Consider the following 6,421-nt stretch of genomic DNA (forward strand, 5'->3'; position numbering starts at 1 on the left):
TGAGTGGTCTCAGGACTGTTTTCCATCTGTTCGCTTTTCATTCTTCCAGGCTTTGTTCCCGTACATCCACAGCACCATGAGGCTTCCAGCAGGAGCGAGGAACCAGATAAACGTCTGAGGGGAGTCTCTCGAAACCCCAACGCTTTATAAAGTCTGTGCTCCGACGGCCGCAGGAGGCGGTTTTCATATCCACAGAAGCCCTGAGTGGCCGCCATCGCTCCGCTCTTCACTCATTCGTAACTTCTGTCAGTTTGTCCCTATGAAACGAAACTCAGTGGTGGAGCTGTGATAATATTTATACATTTAGAGGAAGAGGTTTTAGTTTGGTTCAAGTTGTAAGAATCTTGAATCTTTCTCCGTATACGGTAAAAATGGTTGTATGAATGCTTACATAGCCATCTACTGAGCTTTTATTTTGAAATTGCCGTGTGAAGGTACGTCACAACACATCTTTAGACATCTTCTGACCATGTGCGTGTCCTGTTGAATCAAATCCAAGCTCCTCTCTTCATTAATGGGTGGAAAATCCTCTGACTTCTCTCAGAAACTGTTGGAACCTTATTTAGTTTTAGTCTTTTGTCAAATTTTAGTCATTAGATTTTTTGTCCCAAGAACATTTTAGTTTTCATCAGCGAATGTGGATTCTCATTTTTAATTTCTATGTTTTCGGAGCATTGAGGCCACAGCTGTTTCCATCGTTGTTGTGTTTCTGTTCAGTAATAATTCAGCTATAATCCTGATAAACCATTAATAAGAACTCAGGTTTCACACTTTCTAATTAGTCATCGGGTCTGCAGTTAGAAATGTTGCTATGACATCAGTCGGTCACCTGCAGTTGTAAATGGTTATAACCGGTTCTTAAATGGAGTTTGGTTCAGATGTCCCGCGTCAGAAGATCAGTGGTAAAACAGTCCATTAGAGACGTCTCCCTCCAGTGTCTGCAGGAGGAGGATTTTCCACAACCTGGCAACCCAAAGATTGTTCTCATTCATGCCTTCTAACTCATCTATAAAGCTTTAGTAAATGATGTATTAACCATGAACAAATCCATCAGCTCCAGCTTATGTAGCCTCGATAAACGTCAGAAAGTGGCACTGACATTGGGCTCTGGAGAAAAGGGGACCGTCCCTTGAAAGCAGCATATCTGAAGGGTAACACCGAGGGAATTCTGCATTCTGAAGCATATGTTCGGTAAATGTGTGTGAACACGACCAAATGTTTTGTCTCAATCAGATTCTTATATCAGGAGTTTATGTGCGCTGGTTACGACGTGAACAAATCGGAGGTGTCTCTCGTCAGAAACACTGATGCTGTGCTGCCATTATCAAATTATACAGCAGAGTGCATGGAATCAGTTTATTACAAATGACGTGGTGATACAAAGAAATCCTGTTGATGATGAACACACGAGTCCAGATATCTGCAAATCATTTGAACTGAATAAATAACTCAGGAAGGTTTCATTCTGTCAGACAGGACCTGATATGATCGAATGCATAAAAAAAGGCTTCAGATAACAGGAAACATACAGAGTAAATATGAACCACAGTTTGGTTTGCTTCGTCTAGTCAGCCTGTTTCTACAGCTTCTCATGCACTGTAAGAAAAGTAAAACACAAACTGCAGGTAGCCCAAACCACCAATCACCTGTAGCAGCGGCAGTTACATCATCACAGCAACAGCCAATCAGGTTTGTGATGTGGGCAGGTGATAAATTAATACATTCTCAATGGCTGCAGAGCACGAACACACCGTGACTGAAAAAATAAAACCAAAGCAGAATCTCAGCGCCACCCATTTCCACAAGCTGTCTGTCAAATGAAAAAGTGCACATTTGGTGAACTAGCCTCAAACTCTCACCTGCCTCAAGCTACAGGAAACATGCACTTTACAAAATAAAAGTCTAAAAGATTCTGTTTCTCCTGCTAAACATTTTACAGCGACGGTTCAGTGAAATCCTCTCGTTCTCTGTCTTCTGTCTCCGTGTGTCCATTTAGCCTAGCTTAGCACAAAGACTGGAAGCAGGGGGAACGTTTAGCCTACCTCCGTCAAAGGGGAAGACACACACCTTCCAACAACTCCAAGTCTCTCTGACTGACCTGCTACATGCTGTTTACAGGTGCAGGAGATTAGAATTTCTGAGGCATCTGGATGTAAACCCACCTGGCGATAGCAAAGTTGTGCCTGTCAGATCAAACTAAGGGCGTCAGTTTCAAAAGCACCTGAGCAGACCTCCTCAGTGTTTACACAAGTTAATTAAATCAGACTCCATGTTCACTGCGTGTTTTATGGTCACTTCTCAGTGGTCCAGTGATGACGACATGAAACAGCAGATTCTCAATGTGGGTTCTGCATTGAGTTTTGTTTCGATAAAGAAAACGAGGTATGAAATGCACCATTAAACAGCATATAACATGTAAATCAGACAGACCTGGAGCTCTGATGGAGCTAGGCTAACAGTTTGCCCCTGCTTTCGGTCTTTGTGCTAAGCTAGGCTAAACACACCCTGCACCGGCAGGATTTCACTGACTGTGCTTCTGTTATCCTACTTACATCTGTACAGCGCTCTCCACACTGAGGCCCCGGCTGCTTTAACGCACGAAGGAAGAAAAACACAAACTTCAGCTCAACACACTGCGACTACAGCACACAAACACACACATACACACACTCTACACGGGTATTTCACTTCATCTTCCACCCTTTGCCGAGCAGGTGGTGTTTCCACAAGGTAAAAATGTACATAGTTTATTCATATAGCACTTTTCCAAAGCGCCTATCTATAGAGGGAGGTCAAACACAATCTAGATAATGAGCCTGGAAGTTCTTTACTGACCCTGAAAACTGAATAATTTTTTCCAGAGGTTGCAACTGCATATGACAAAGTCGTAACAGGTGGTAGTGTATCAGGGGAGACGGTCTCCCCTCTCTCTGTTCAAAGACGGTCCCTGGCATTGATGTGAATGGCCTGTGAAGACTGCGGGATGCGGTTGAAAGCTCTGGAAAAAGACAGTAAGCCGATCGAGAGTGTAGGTAATATTACACAAAGCCTGTTCCGAGGTTTTTGTGGCTCTGACGGTAAATATTTCTTCATGAGGGGCACCTTTGTATGTGAACATGTAAAAAGTCCACAGTCGTTGGCAGCCTGGACCAACGTTCAGTGATGCCACAGTAAGGAGCGTTACTTCAATCTAGTGGAGACAATCCAGTTCCAACTCAAAGAAAACGGGGTAAACTTTGTCGATCACTAAAAGTACACCGCTGCATCTCTGCGCAGTCGATGGTTGTTGTTTTCAAACTGATGCATCTGTAGAGACTGCAGCTTTGTTTCATTTGTGTTGGATTCTTACAGCCTGTGAGAAGAAAACACAAGAGCTGTAGAGAGTTCCGAAACTAACTATGACTTGGACCTCAGGACTTGGATACAGGATCCTCATCTCAGAATCCTGACAAAACCATCATCACCACGAGATCTTTATCACAAGTACGAAAACGTCATCTTGTAAATTTGGGATGCTAAGTCATTAATACCAGAGAACATCGCCAATTTCTTTTTCTCTAGCGAATGCTATCCCTCAATTTGCCCGGAAAAGGGAAAAATGCTGAAATTTGAACAGTCTTAAGGTATCTTACGGCATTAACTGATGTCAGTGGGAACATTTCTGCCCCTAAAATTAAAACAAAAGCTGTGCGCTTTGTGTTTTCAGGTTACCAAAGTCATCTCGACTAATCGGGCCAGGGACCGACTGGGCCAGTGTGAACAGTTTTTTAAAAAAATGCAACCCAACATGTCACAGCTGACTGGTTTCATTATCTCATCAGTCAGAGAACAGATTGTCGTGTTTCTTCTTTTTTCATTCATTATGATTCAGAAAGGCGATGTGTTTAAGGACCAGCAGGATGTCTCATGTTGGATCAGCTGTTCCCTTTAAGGTTATGCTAATTCGCTTGAGGTCAACAGACACCTCACAGAAAACTTTCTGACATTCAGCACTCACAACATTCAGCTACAGCAAACCTGAAGCAGTTTCACAGTTATCGCACAATCACAGCGAGATGGCAAAAACAAAATGAGCCTGAGCGTCACACGACAGGCAGCAGAGCTCGGACACATTCAATGAAATATAGCATCACATCTTTTTTACTTTTACAGACGGGTCGAGACGGCTGTTTCCTGTCTGTACGGCCGAAGCATCGAAGCAGCACAGGACCTTCTGATGGGCAGAAAGCTACAACTTCCTCTTCATGAAAAACAGACAGAAAAACTGAGACCACCTTCGCCAAAGACACAATCTATCATCTGTTCAAATGCAACGCAACAACAGATTATCAAAGCACAAAGTTGATCAATATACGTTTGGAGATCATCCACGGACTACTGCGGTGCGAGCAACTGCTTCTTTTTGTAGCTTCGACTAAATTTTGTTGAGCTTGTGCGATGTGGAAGCAGTTTCACATAGTTATATAGTTGCCACTCAAAATGCATTTGTTCTTACTGACTGAATCACTGGATACAAATGAGAGGTCTGTTTTGACAGTTTCAGTGCAGCCACACCACCAGCGGGTTTCTACAGACACAGAAACATCAGCTGCTGTTTCTTTCTCCCGTCTGAACGTTACCATTGGTCTGATGCCACATTCACGGTCTGTGGTTTGAATGGCAGAGATGGAAGATTCTCATGTTTACGACTTACGAGTGTTCATGTCAACAGACAACTCAAGACAGTTGTATGACTGTAGAGTTGGTCGGAGAAGGGTTAAAAATACTGTGCTTTGACAACATAACAGTACATACATTAATTCTGGATTAATCACCTGAACCAGATTTTGGCTGATGTGAGGCGTCCACGTCTGTTTGGTTTTTAGGTGCTATCCTTAGTTGGATATATCTGAGCTTTAAAAAAAACTCCCGGTCATAATCATGACTTGCATGTTGACGTGAACAACGTTTAAAGTTTGAAACTCGTAATTATGTCACACCAATGTGACGTGAATGTGGCGTCAGTATTTGCCAATCTCTGCATCTAATCTCTGTGTCCCATTTTGGGGGCCGTCTTCTTCAAAGGATGTGGTCAATAAAGATACGAAGTCGGTCCTTCAGGCTAGTAAGCTGAACCTGTGCCTCCTCCTCGAGTCAGACAGTCTACGGGTGAAGACCCAAAGTTCAGCCCCACTCATTTTTTGAGGGACACAAGTAAAATGTCTTTCAGAGCTTTGTGGAATAGCAGACACAAAACTGATCGGTGCTGTGAGAAAAGGGAAGGACTGAAAGTTGAAAGTGAGGGAAACTTTGTCTAAAGGCTCCTATAGCGATTTGCCAAAGAGTTGCACAAAAAACAGTGATCGAGTGGTGGAGCAGAAATTTTAGTCTTTACCAGGCGAGGACAGTGGAGGAAATGAATGCTCACCTCTAAGATCAAAACTACAAATGAAAACCAAGTGCTACTTGACATAAAGGTCTGAGAGGAGTTGGAAAATGTTGTGGGTTGCCTATTTAAACTATGGGTTAGGGTAAGGGCAGGGGCCGTGATACTGTGGGATATGTGAGTTTCCAGTGGTTCTTCAGTTTACAGAGGATTCACTGTTGAGAAGGGTTTGGCAATACGGCCAAAAAAGCTGGGGAATGATTTACAGTTTTAATAACTTTTTCTTCCTACAAAATGTAAAAAGACTAAAACATAACTGAAATATCTACGGTGAGTTCCAGGTGTTCAGGGTCCTTTGTCAGTCTACTGCACTTGTGATCGCTAGATTTACTAAGAGACAGCCAGCTAACCATCCTGAGTCTCAACAATCCCATAAACTGCAGCATGTACACATTGATTGCAAAGGACGACACACACGTCTACCGGGCTCCCTCGTCTGTCTGCGTCACACATTCAGTTTGTGTTGCTGTCAAATGACATAAAAATGCGAAAGCTTTCAGCTATGTTTTGACTTCCAAAATATTCTGAAAAAAATCTCTGCACACCTGAAGGAGAGACAGGTGCATGAAGGGAACTTGAAGTCAATGAGAAGAACTCCCACAGATTGTTCTTCTAATTTTTTTAAAGTTATGTTTTGACTGAAAAACATCCTTTTTGTGAATGTTGGATTAAATCGGTTTCCGCTACAAAGACATTTTACAGCGTACAAAAAAAACAAAAATGTGAATTAACTGAATTATCGTCATCACCACTTCACTTTGATTCCCACAATTCCAAATTAATAGTCGGACCTTGAGTCCTCTGAATTTAAGCAAGTGTGGACCTCATTTCTTAACCACATTTCTTTTAGGCTTATCAAACTGTTGAGACAAATTCCCAGTCAAAATGTGAACTCTGTAAGAGATGGCCACCTAAAACAGGACACAGCTTATATATAGACCTTTTGCAGACCCCTCAACTGACGAGTCAGGACAGGCCAAGAGTTTGTCTTTACAG

Source organism: Xiphias gladius, chromosome 4 (assembly GCF_016859285.1).
Source record: "Xiphias gladius isolate SHS-SW01 ecotype Sanya breed wild chromosome 4, ASM1685928v1, whole genome shotgun sequence".
In the NCBI taxonomy this organism is placed as follows: domain Eukaryota; kingdom Metazoa; phylum Chordata; class Actinopteri; order Istiophoriformes; family Xiphiidae; genus Xiphias; species Xiphias gladius.